Source organism: Amborella trichopoda, chromosome 2 (genome assembly GCF_054954075.1).
Source record: "Amborella trichopoda isolate Santa Cruz 75 chromosome 2, AtrichopodaSantaCruz75HAP2 v2.0, whole genome shotgun sequence".
In the NCBI taxonomy this organism is placed as follows: domain Eukaryota; kingdom Viridiplantae; phylum Streptophyta; class Magnoliopsida; order Amborellales; family Amborellaceae; genus Amborella; species Amborella trichopoda.
The window spans coordinates 19,243,219-19,257,072 of NC_142337.1; the positions used below are offsets into that span (position 1 = coordinate 19,243,219).

A 13,854-nucleotide genomic window follows, 5' to 3' on the forward strand; every position below is an offset into this window, starting at 1 on the left:
TATTGAGAAGAAATTATTCAGCATTTGCGATTATTTTGATCGATTACAAGTCAAATTTGGGTTTGAAGTCACGGTTGCGGAAAAACAGGTAAGAACTTCATTTTTTCCGCCAATTAATCGATTGTAATTGATTTTTAGCAAATAATTTGTTCATAGTATAGGGCTTTGATTCTTTATAATGTTATTCATCATAAAATGTATCCAATTTTATCTATTTTGTTCGATTTGAGGTGGATTTTGAGTTCGAGTCACTGTTTTCAGTTTGCGTCTGCGTTTTTAGGTTTTCCGCCATTCATTGGATTACAGAAGAAATAGGCCACCATTTTTTGTGAAATCAGAGGGTAATTACTCGTGATTATGTTATTTAGCAGAAAGTGTACACCATTTTTGTTGATTTTGGTCGATTACAAGTGAAGTTTGGATTTGAAGTCACAGTTTCAGAAAAAACATGTATTTTTCCGCCATTTAATCGATTCCGATCAATTTTTAGCAAATGTTTTGTTCATATCATGGGGTTTTAGTTCTTTATGATGTTATTCACGAATATTTGTATCTTATTTTCTTTTTTTTGGTCGATTTGTAATGAATTTTTTATTTTGAGTCACGGTTTTGTCAAGAATAGTTAGGTTTTTTTTTTTTCCCACCAAACTACAAATTTGAGACGAATTGAAGCACCAATATGAATTATATTAGAGGCTTTTTTAAGGTAATATTGTTCTTCATATGATTTTGGGTGTAATTTGTCAGATTAAGCAATTTTTATTGCTCAATTCTTAAGAAATGGAGTTGTGGCTGTGGTTTTTAAAAGTTGAAATTTTGATGATCAATTTTTTTGAAAAATTGTGATTTTATGAAAGATCGTGAAAATCGGGACCGGGTTTTGATTATCATGAGAAATTAAATTGTATTTTTCATTTTTATTGATAAATTTTTAATGCAAAAAATTTTATGTTGATACATAAAATGTATGAATATTCTTGATAAATATTTTACGTGATTGCTCTATGTGATTGTGACCTCAATCTAATAAAGTACGTGGTCCGTGAGGGTGATCTTTAGTCAACTAAAGTGATCGTTCGTCAATTTTGTTTACTTTTATGCGCAATCAATGTCCACAAGAATAATAATTTACAAAAATTAACATAATTATATGAAATTGTTGTTTGTTTATGTTAATAACTTAAATATAATTCTGTTAAATTTATGTCAATATAATTATTTTTATATACATTAAAATTATTTTTAAATTATATGAAAGTGTTTTTTAATATTTTAAAATTATTTTGATGTAATATTATAATATTATATTATAATTAATGGTTATAATACTATATTATAATTACAAAAACAGATCAGTGCCCCGGATCGGGCACCCCAAAAACCCAGCATTTTCTTATTTTTCTTGTCAAAAAAAAAAATAAAGGTAACACAACAAGCAAAAAAAAAGGTAATACAATATCTTCTTATTTTTCTTGTCAAAAAATAAATAAAAGGTAATACAACAAGTATTTCTTATAAAAAAAAATAAAAGGTATTTCTCAATACAACAAGTATTTCTTGTTATTTTCTTATTTTTCTCATCAAAAAAAATAAAAAATACTACGAGTACTTAGTGTCAAAAATAAATAAAAGGTATTTCTTAATACAACAAGTATTTCTTGTTATTTTCTTATTTATCTCGTCAAAAACATAAAAAGTAATACAACAAGTATTTCTTGTCAAAAAAATAAAATAAAAGGTAATACAACAAGTACCATATTTTTCTTGTCCATGTATGATTATATACTTCATCCATGATAATTTTATGATTTTTCTTTTGTGTGATGTGAATTTAATGGTTAACATAAGTTCATATAGGGAAAGAAGATCTCAGTATTCGCAAATTGATTGAAAAAATGAAAGTTAATAATGTAGTACCCCCATTTCTTATTGGATTCCTAAAAAACAACATTTGCAATGAATTTTAATAATTTTTTTGGATTTTTTTTCTGGCTTAATCCGACCTATTCAATCGATTCCCGATCCGAATCGCCGATTCACCGATCCGGATGGGTTTTTAAGGTGCCCGATCCGTTTTTTAAACCACTGGTTATCACACACATGGAGTGCTTTAAGTGATGCATTATCTTATAGCATGTTGCCATACTCTTTCAATTTTTTCTTTTGTTAATAATTATAGTAGCATCAAATTTGTTATTTTGAAGGGAGACTTTTTTTTTTTTTTTCTCAAATATTGTCTTAAAATTGTTTTGTGTTCTCAAAGTAGAGGAGTATTTATGTGGAATTATGTATGTTTTTCTCTCCATAGTACTATTTTGGTAGTATATTTTTACCCTCTCCAATACATTAAGAAAGTTAAATATATGGGGTTAAAGGTAACTTATGGCACATGTGGGCCATGTATGTGGTGGTGCACATGTTTCTTTTGCATCACATGCGCCTCAATGGCCATGAATCCCGTTTGGTACAAAGCCATTTTCTAGTAATTATTTGTTTTTGAAAATTTAATTATAAATTTTTTAAGGGCCTGGATATCCTATAAGTGTTTTAAGAGTCGTTCAACAAGTTACATTTTGAAAGGGTAAGAAGCATTAGATACATATAAATAGAAAAGGAAAGCAATAAATGCATATCCATAAAAATAGAAAGCAATAAATGGAAATATAAAACGGTAATTATCATAATCCATGTTCCATAAACTTAGAGGGAAAGAAATTCTTATATTTGCGTCTTGAGTTTTAAATCTAGGCCTTCCAAATAGCATTTAATGTAGGGAACGGTTTGTCCAACTTTGTCTCAAATTGCTATAGGAATTTGCCCTGTTTCTTTTTTAAAAAAATCTGTACAAGAGAGGGAATGATCTCTTTACCATCTTTATCTCTCTCCCTAAGTAGTTGCATATTTTTTTTCTATCCTTACCTCATCCTTTATTTTATTTTATTTTATTTATTTTCCCTACTGATATGTAGGAAGATATGTGAAGAAAGTGGTAGGACTTTTAAATGTTTTGACTGACATATTATCTATCATTTACAATGCAAGAGCAAATAAATATCTGCAGCATAGTTATATATGAGAAGACACAAGTAAATTTAAGTTATTATTCCCAAATATTATGAGTAATATTTGTAAGTATAATCATTTAACTGGAATATATTAATATTGCATCACTCAAAACAAAGAAGAAATATATTCATATTGCAGCTAAATATTTTTTCAAAATTATGATTAATATTTTATTTTTGAATTTTCTCTGTATTTATGCATTTATTGTATAGGAGCTCCTGAACTTGGAAACTCTTAACAAATAACATCCTGCTATAGGTCTACCTTTTGTTCCTCCCACTTCCAACTAGTATGGGCCAGACAGACATCCGTCTTTTAGATAGGTAAATGTGGTTGCTGCTCGTTACTGTGGCAATGAAACTTCTTCTGCGATCAAGCTATATCTTACAGGAATGATATATCTTACAGGAATGACAATACTAGTTGAAGGTGAAGGCCTGATGTGATCCATTTAGTGAGGTGTGACACACCTGTCCTACGAAGATTTTGGAGGATATTTTATGGACTTTTTATTGATATACTAGTGCCCAGTTCTTCAACATTTTCTGAGAGGCAAATGATGTGGTGGATGCACTCAGGAATAGTGCGGTTGCTAGAGAATTTTTTGTTGTAGAGTGGGATCATTAGTCATTGAGTTGTCATTTTGACATCTCTATTATTTTTTTATTAATTTAATAAAATAAATTGTTACTGATCATTAAGAAAGAAAAAGACGCTGTCTTAGGAACTATGCTCCTTCTTCTGGTCAAGAATGTAAAATTTTCCGACAAGTTACAAAAATTAAATAAGTATGATATACAACAGAGATCAACAGGTTGATTCATTATAAGAAGAATAACATAATAATCTTTGGAGTGCCATAGTATCTTTGGCCCTCTTGGTAGAGCTATTGTGAAGTGGAAAAGCCCATGCATTTCTAGATGTGTCAATATCCCTGCATGTAACTTCCAGAAGCTGACCTGTCCATTCCACAATACAATTTGTTGGATTGAATAGTGCCCCAAACAGTTTGGAGGGTTGGTGGGAACTCTGCAGCCTTTTCCAGTCATTGTATTTTATATGTTGTCATGGACATGTTCTTAATTTGATAAGGTCTAACACTATAGTGACTATTCACTGATCAAGTTTAGTTTCATTGCTTCATGGATGGCACGTAGATGCTCTTCAACATATGTTCATCTTTGATTATGAGTGCATACCTGAGCACGAGGATGCTCTAAAACATATGATTTTCTTTGAACTTTGGGCTCCATGCGAATGATGAGAGTGGCGGAGGGTTTGATATCTGTTTTCCTTTAATAAATATGTTTAATACAGTGAAAGCCCAATTTATGCCCTACCGTTGCATTTTTTTTTGGTTAGTATATCTAGAGGTTATGGACTCCTCTAAGTGCAATATGAAATCCCAAAGTGACATTGCAAGGAAACGTGAAATGTTTTGGGAAAGGACCTGTTGGTCTTATTGGTGAAAAATACATGAGATTTGAATGGCAACAGTTGATTTGTTGAATGACAGCATCCATTTGTTGCAGCAATTGACTTCTTAAACCATGGCTTTATTACAGAAATCCACTGGTGTGGGTGTCATTTTTTAATAAAATTAAGGGAAATTTATAAAAATACTTGTGGAGATGAACTATATAACATTTTACCCATAAGGTTTGATTTAATTTCGAAAGACTCATCAAAAGACTCATGATCATGACTTGAAAGTAAATCAAACCTTATGGGTAAAATGTTATTTAGTTCATCTCCACAGGTATTTTGATAAATTTCCCTAAATTAATATTTATGTATTGTTAATCTGATTGGACACAACTGCCTTTTGCTTGAATCTCTATTGAACTAAGGGAAATTAAAATAAATTTCCCTTTATTTTTGGGATCTTTAAAAAAAATCCCCAAATTTTTTATTTTTTTTCTCATTTCCCTTTGTTTTTGTTCTTTTCTTATTTTTCCCCAAAATGCCCTCAGTTCAGAACTAGAAGTTCTGAACCAACTTCTTGTTGTTTTGCCTTCATTGAACTCCAAGTCCCGAACTGGCCTTTTGGTTACGATTTTGGTTTAGAACTTGGAGTTTTGAATGAAATTTTTGGTTAAAAATCTCATTTTAAAAGTTTCAAAAGTTCCCCACCGATGTTCACTTAAAAAATGAAATAAAATGGGTTCTAAAGTTGAGTTCTGAACCAAATTTTTTTGGTCAAGATCTCTATTTCGAACTTGGATTTCCGAACTTAACCTAAGAACTTTGTTTGGAACTCCAAGTTCCTTACCAAAATTTTAACAAAAAAAGAAATAGTTCGGACTTGGAGTTCCAAACTTGGAATGAAGGAAAAAATAACAAATTGCTTTAGAACTTCATGATCCGAACCAAGGGCATTTTGGAAAAAATAAAAAAAGGAAAGAAGGGACGTGTGTAAATTTAAAATTTTGGTGCTATTTTTTAGATGTTGAAAAATTATATGGATATCTACATTAATTTTCTTTGAATTTATCCTATTTTTCAGTTTGACTTTTTGAACTAGCAATACGAGGTTCCAATCTCAATTTTTATTTTACCAGATTAACTTATAGAGCCTATTACTCAGCCTTTATCTTCGTACTTCTGTCCTCGTACCTTGCCATTGGGATTTCCTTTACTCATGGCTATTTTTTGGTCAATTTGGAAGGTAACTTGAGGATAATCAGAGATAAAACACAATTCTATTCTGAGCATTGCAGATTCTGCTCAAAACCTCACTATTTTTTGGGCATCCAACTAGAAACCAGTGAAACATTTTGCCAAGGCAGACTTCATCTCTCATTGCGGTGAAATTATCAAGTTCAATCCTTCCTAGCCCTCTTGATCATCCGACTAGCACACCCCTAATTTAAATTAAACTTCGATGTTTGCTCTTTGGGTAACCCAGGACTATGCGGTTTGGATGGGATCTTTGGTGACTGCGTGGCTAACATCATCTCTTTCTTCAACGACTTACTTGGCACATGTGATTCTACTTGGGCTGCGGCCGGTTTCTTTCTTAAGGGTCTTTCTAGGTTCGACGAACCTACATGGGGGAAGAGCTTCTTGTGGAAGGGGATAACGCCAATATAAAGAGAAGCCTGTTCCCTGGTGTCTAGCCACTGTTTTTTATCTTGTCTTTCATTTGTGCAGGCCTCGTTGAGTCAGCCACTGTCATACTTGCTTGAAGGCTAATGTTGGGGCTAGGACTAGGACTCCTAGTTAAATTAAAAGTCCTACTTGGACTAGGACTCCTAGTTTAATCAAACTCTTAATTCAAATTTGTTTAAAAAATCCTAAATAAATTAGGAGTATTATTTGGATTAGGATTCCTACTTGGACTAAGAGTCTAGGACTAATACTTTAATTAGAATTCAAATCAAATTAGAAGTTTACCTTATCAAGAAGTGGATATAGGTCAAAAGATTTAGGGATAAGGTTCCTACGATTCTGTCTAAATCATGGTGGTTGATTTCAGAGATGGATGACTCATATTATTTCTCTCTCACCTCACAGATTATCTAAATTGTTTTTTAGATATTGTTGAATCCTTATTTGATTCGAACACCTAGGGCCCTTGAGGCCTATATAAGAAGAGAAACCCCACCTTCATTCTCTACACTTTATCAACACTCTCTCTCTCTCTCCCTCTCCTTCGTTCTTTCTCATCTCCATGTAATTTTCGTTTCTCTCTAGCTCTCTCTCTCCCCTCTCTGGCATGCCAACCCCATAACCACATTGGGGTTTTACGCACCACTCAAAAGGGTAGAAAAGGTAGCATGCCTAGCCCTCGATTAAGCTAGGGGGTGCCACTCAGTGGCATGCCCTAGGATTGAAAAGGGCCTAAGAAACCCTAATTGAGACGCATGTTCTCAGCCTTATAGACTTTAGATAAGGGTGTTCCAAAGGTGCTTCCCAATTTTTTATTGATGGATTCAACAAGATCTAATGATCAAGCGCGTCATTGGTCAGGTGATCGGGTGTGAGGTGTATCAAGTCCTAAGGGGTAACCCTAAGCAATATTTTAGTCAGTCTTCGTAGTTTTATTTATGTTGTTGTTCTAATTTCCATTTGTTTCCGAAGTTGTTAGTTCAGTTTCATTTTCAATAAAGTTTTTTTTTTTTTTTTGGAGTAAGATTTAAAGATCCTAGGCGGTAGTTGGTTGAACTTTGTATTTCCGCGTTACATTATGACAATTGGAAGTAGAAATTCCAGCTATTAATGAAGGAAACAAGGAAATTTTTGAGTTTATACCCTGGAATTCTACACAGCCACATCCTTCATTGCTCTCTTGACTTTCTTCCCTCTAGCTGAGCACCCATTTTGTGGGTGGCCACCATTCTTTTTTGATAGTTGTTCCCCCTATGGATATCTTCCGCCCCCCCCCCCCCCCCCCCCCCTCCCCCTCTAAAAAAAAAAAAAACAAAAAAAAGAGAAAAAAAAGCATTCCCTTTACTTATTTTGAACTTGTAGATTTTTACAATGCACCTTTCAAGGTGAACTACCTCTTCACAGGTGCACACCTTTCTCTTGTCCTCTCTCCACCTAAGGGTGCAACGGGTCGGGTCCGGTTGGACTCGGACCCAAACCCGAATAGTATCAAGGTCCAAGCTTTGGACCCAGACCCGACCCGTTGGGTCCAAAAGTTGGACCCATACCCATACCCATACCCATCTGGTCCTGGGTCTATCCTGTCAGGTACCGATTTTGGTCGGGTCCATTGCCACCCTCATTATGAGCTTCTTTTTTTTCTTTTGCCCTTCTTTTACCATCATATACTCATATTATTGGCAACAAGGTCACAATCACCCACCATTAGATTTCAAGCTGTCTGATTTTTCGTTTAGTAGCTAATGATGACTACGAGTTATATTCAATTCTTAATACACCCAAATGAATATGGCTTGAAGTATTTTATCTCCAATAGGTTTTGGGTATGGGTCGAGTATGGGTCGGGTCCAACCAGACTCGGACCCAGACCTAGAACTGAATAGTGTTTGAGTCCCAAATTTGGACCTGGACGTAACCTGCCAAGTCCAAATGTTGGACCCATACCCAGACATGTGTCGGATATACCGGTGGGTCCTAGGTCAGGTTCGGGTCCGGGTTCGGGTCCATTGCCACCCCTATCTCCACCCTTCTTTTTCCCTCCCTCACCTTCTCTTTCCTCCCATTGGAAAACTCTTCCTAGTTCTCTCTCTCCTCCTCCTCCTCCCTTTTCTCACTTCTACCAAATTATTCTCTGATCATACTACCCTCTTCTTCTCTCGTTTCCCCTCCCTCTCTTTATTTCCTCATTTAGGGATTTTTTTTTCTTTTTCTCAAGTCAAAAACTTGGCCATCAAAGGTTTTATGGCTGAATTTTTGAAGACCAAAAGGTTCTATGGAAAAACCATGCTAGTTGGAAGAGAAAGGTAGGTTTATGTCCTCTTTGATGAAGGACTTAGTCTGCTGCTCATAGAGAACCCCCCACCTAAACCGAGAGGCAGTGCTTATGAGAGACAAACAATTAAGGATGCTACTTGTAGATGACTACTTCCCTTTTGGCCATGTATACTTGTTAAGTGAAAAATCAGAAGCCCTAGACCGTTTCATAGAGTATAAAGCTGAGGCAGAAACCCAAACAAACCTGAAAATTAAAGTCCTTAAAACCGATAGAGACAGTGAGTGTTCCTTGCAATTATTTAAGGAGTTTTTTTAACTGAGCATGATATCATGCACCAATATACTATGCCATACAGTCCTTAACAAAATAGGGTGGCTGAGATACGAAATAGGACCATGGTAGAAATGATGAGGAGCATGATGGGACATGTTAACAGCCGGTTACATTCTTAACTGGACTCCTACAAAAGCAATTCCACGAACTCCTCGTGAGACTCACTAGTCGTGCTCTGTCCCTTGACCACTTAAGAGTGTGGGGATGCTCAGCTCATGTCCTAGTACCTCACCAAAACAAAACAAAGTTAGAACCTAAAAATCGTTAAGTGCATCTTCATAGGATAACCACACCATGGTATGGGATACTAGCTATCCTAGACACAGGGGCAGTCTTGGAGTGTAGGGATGCACACTTCCTTGAGGATGAGATCCTTAAGGGGTGTGCCACTCATAAGCAAGCAGATATTTGTGCGCTAATGAGTGACATGGATGAGATTCGAGACACCTAACCACCGTGTCCTTGAAGAAGTAATCGTATTAGGAGAACACCTGATTTCTTTACCTTCCTAGGAGAATATTATGAGCGAATTGAAGAAGAATCCTTGCGTGAACCATGATCCTATCAAGAAACCGCACAACTTGTCCAGAAAAGAATCAGTGGGAAAACGTCGTGATTGATGAGTTTACTCAATTAAACAAAACCTTGTTTGGGATCTGATAAGGCTACGTCCTGATAGAAAACCTATAGGCTGCAAGTGGATATTTAAGAAGAAATTGAATTCAAAAAGGAAGCTAGAAAAGTACAAATCCATATTATTGGCCAAGGGATTTACTTAAAAAGAAGTGACATACTATAATGAGACCTTCTTCGTTGTAGCTAAGTTCCCGTCCATCAGGATCCTCATAGCCATAACAGCCCATTTTGACTTCGAACTCCACCAAATGGATGTAAAGACAACTTTTCTGAATGGGTAGTTAGAAGAAGAAATTTATATGAAGCAGCCAAAAGGCTTCATCAACAAGGAAAAGCTTGCTTGTTGCAATGGTTTGAATGGGAGTGATATTGTGTTTATCTCCCTGTATGTTGATGACATGCAAATTGTCAATAGTTCGATGAGTCTTGTTTCGATGAGTCTTGTTGTGGAAACAAAAGCTTTCTTATTGCAACACTTTGACATGAAAGATCTTGGAGAGGCTTCTTATATTCAGAGAATTAAAATAACGTGAATCCGAAGAGAGAGAACCATTCAGCTATCTCAAGAGACATACTACAAGAAAATATTGGATAGATTTGAAATGGATAATTGTAGGCCCATGTTGACCCATATTGATAAGAATATGAAGTTAGCTTAGCCATGTGTCCCACAAGAACAGAAGAAAAAGATGCCATGCAGAGAATCACATACAGAAGTGCGCAATTGGGTTACTGATGTATGTTATTTTGGAGATGAAACTGGACTTGTCATTTGCTATGAGTCTGATTAGTAGGTTCCATAGTCATCTAGGCATGGAGCACTAAAATGCAATAAAAAGAGTTTTGCAATACTTGATGGGAACCGTTAATCTCGCGCTCACTTATGGGCCCAAATATTCAGATACAAGATATTTAGATGTGGATTATCATGGTGAGCCATATGAGATGAAGTCCACATCCGAAAATATCTTCGCACTAGCTAGTGGAGCCATTTCTTGGTGCTCAAGGAAACAGGACGTCGTTGCGCTCTCTAATATGGAGTCATAGTATATGGCTTGTTGTCTCGCTACATAAGAAACTGTCTGGTTGAAGAAGTTCCTAATTAAGCTTAGATTTGAACCGGTAAAGTGCTCGTGTGTGAGGATCTTTTGCGACAACCAGGCAACAATTTGTGTAGGTAAGGACCATGCTTTAATAAGAAATCCAAGCATATAAATGCGGAGTATTACCACATATGCAATGAGATCCGAGCAGGAGATATCGAGGTCGCTTATCTCCCTACAGATGTGATTGTGCCTGATCCTTTGACCAAAGGGCTTGTGGCAAATGTGTTTGCCAAGAATGTACACAGGATGGGCTTGAGAGAGAGTGAGAGGGAGTGATTGTACATCTTTCAAAGGCCAAGTGGGAGATATTGGGGTTTCTAGCCTTTAAAGCCTGTGACCGCATGTAAATATAATAAATATAGTGAGTTGTACACTTCAATGAGAGAGCATAATTGGGTGGTTGACCTAGGGTTAGGCGGTCTATTACCCGAGTCATATCCAAACACCCTTTCCCTTGGGCATCAGCACTACCGTTGAGGTTTTATAGTGGGTCATCCCATGTTGAGGTTGGAGAGATGTCCAATGATGGTTTGTAGGCTAGGAGAGCTTCGTGGTTTCCTTTGTGCGGTTATGGGCCTGTGAGAGCAAGGGTCAAACCCTCAAAACAAAACTTTTGCTCGGCTTATACATATGACGACCGCATAGAGAGGCCCCTTTGCATTGTAGTGATATGTGCATCTGACTTGCTCTTTAAGAGGAAGAACCTGTAAACTACATATTGGGACTATTGTTCCATTGTTTATTGACTAACTTTGACAGGCCAATCATGAGTCCCTACCCATGACTTTGGGTCATTGGTCTTGTTGAGTTGGTTTGAGGACAGATGTGGATCATGGATCCTGGCATTGGTGGAATGCCCTAACAGTCGTTATTGTTGACCTATTTGTACCAAACCACTTCTAGAAGTATTTATGTGTTTTAAGAACCTTAGAAATATTTATTTATTCAGCTTTAATTATTAATTATGTAATTGTTTTTTCTACTGTGAAAGACCTAGAAGGGGAATATTGAAATTTAATAATTTAGAACGTGCCTGATTTTATGTGGGATCCACGTGGGGGTGCCATGGGCCCAGCTCCCACAAATGGGTAGGCCACATACGGTGGCCATTGGGGCCCATAAGGGCCAAATGTCTCACACACACACTCAAAGTGAGATGCCCCTAATAAAATTTAAAATATTATTTTACGAGCCCTGATTGAGTTAGGAGTCCTACAGAACTAAGACTCCTAGTTTGATCAAAACTCTTAATAATATATTATTTATTTAAAGAGACCTAATTAAATTAGAAGTCCTACTTAGACTAGATCTCCTAGTTTGACCAAAACTCGTAATAAAATTTATTTAAACTCCTAATTAAATTACAAATTCTATTTGGATTAGGATTCTTACTTGGACTAGGACTCCTATTTTAATTGGAATGCATTAAATTAGGAGTCTATCTTATCAAGATATGGGTCAAAAGATTCAAGGGATAAGATTCCTAAAATTTTCTCTAAATCATGATGGTTGATTTCAGGGATAGATGGCTCAGATAATTTATCTCTCTCACCTCATAGATTACCTAATTTATTTTTTTAGATATTGTTGAATCTTGATTTGATTCGAACACCCTAGGGCCCGTAAAGCCCTTTAAGGAGGGAAACCCCTCCTCTTTCTTTAAACTTATTATGCCCTCTCTCTCTCTCTCTCTCTCTCTCTCTCTCTCTCTCTCTCTCTCTCCTTTCTCTTTCTCCACACAGTTTACATTTATCTCTCTCTCTAGCTTTGTCGCTCTTCTCTAGGTAGCACCCCACCTCCATAGCACATTGGGGTTGTACGCACCACTCAAAAGCGTAGAAAGGGGGCACGCCCAACGTTAGATTAAGTTAGGAGGCGCCACTTAGTGGCATGCCCCAGGGATTGAAAAGGGCCTAAGAAACCCTAATTGAGACCCATGCTCTCTACCATATAGTCTTCAAATAAGGGTGTTCAGATTGGTAGATTTAAGGATCAAGTGCGCCATCAGTCAGGTGATCGGGTGTGGGTTGTGTTAAGTCCTAAGGGGGTAACCTAGGCAATATTTCTGTAAGTCTTCCTAGTTTTATGTATTTTGTTCTTTTGATTTTGATTATTATTTGCTTCCTAAGTTGTAGATTCAGGTTCATTTTCCAATAAATTTTTTTTTTTTTTTTGCAGTAAGATTTAAATATCTTAGACTTTATTTCTATTTTTACATTATATTCTAGCAATTATAAGTAGAAATTTCAGCTATTAATAACGGAAACAAGGAAATTTTTGAATTTAACTCTGGAATTCTACACAGCCACATCTTTCATTCCTCTTTTATTGTCTTCCTTATAGCTGAGCACCCGGTTTATGGGTGGCCACTATTCTTTTTTGATAGTTGTTCCCCCTATGGAACCCCTCCCCCCCCCACCCCACCAAAAAAAAAAAAGATTTTTCCATACCTCTTTTGAACTTGTACATTTTTATAATGCACCTTTCAAGGTGAACTGCCTCTGCAGAGGTGCACACGTCTCTCTCTTCCTCTCCCCACCTTCTTTATCCCTCCTCCCTCACCTTGTCTTTTCTCGCACCGGAAAACTCTTCCTTGGCTCTCTCTCCTCCTCCTTCTCCCTATTATTAACCCTTTCTCCATCAATTTTCCTCCTTCCCTTCTCACTTCTACCAAATTATTCTTTGATCCTCCTATCCTCTTCTTCTCTTGTTTCCCCTCCCTCACTTTCTTACGTCTTCTTTGTTCTTTTTTGTTCATACTGGACATTTTTTTATATAAGATTACCCGTTATTTGGGATGCCATTGGTCTTACTTCTCGTGAGGAATTTTTGTACCTTATATAATTTGGTAATATATTGTCGCCACTTTCAGAAAAAAAACTCATATAGCCTTATGATCGTATCTGCAGAGATTTCAAAACTAGGGGTGAGGTTATCTAAAACATAGCAAGTTTTCACTGATTAAATTTCTATTTATGGTTGGTAATTAAGTACTAGGTTCTAATCAGTTTATGTATCACTTTGAAGTTAATTTAATTGATTAACATAGGAAAATGCGTTGCATAGACATTCTCTTTTCAAAGAAATATAGGTATTGTATCTTGTACTAGACATATTTTTCTTTAGATTGTGAGCAAACTTGGATAACATTCAATAGAATGTGAAGAAACCGTTTGGCCATTATATAGAGAGAGACTAGGGATTGCAATTTTATTATATTCGACTAAATTTGTGTTTGAGAATACATTGGATGAATGGGTAAGGTTTATTTCCTCATTTATTAGTTGATGGCTTTCAGGGTTTTAATATGTTTCATGTTATTATTGG

At 36.0% G+C, this 13,854-nt stretch overlaps 1 protein-coding gene across 12 annotated transcripts in view; it reads left to right on the forward strand.

Moving 5' to 3' along the window:
• LOC18445684 (Met-10+ like family protein / kelch repeat-containing protein) overlaps positions 1-13,854 on the forward strand; it is a 73,196-nt gene that overhangs the window by 28,572 nt on the left and 30,770 nt on the right. The gene's annotated exons all lie outside the window — the stretch shown is intronic.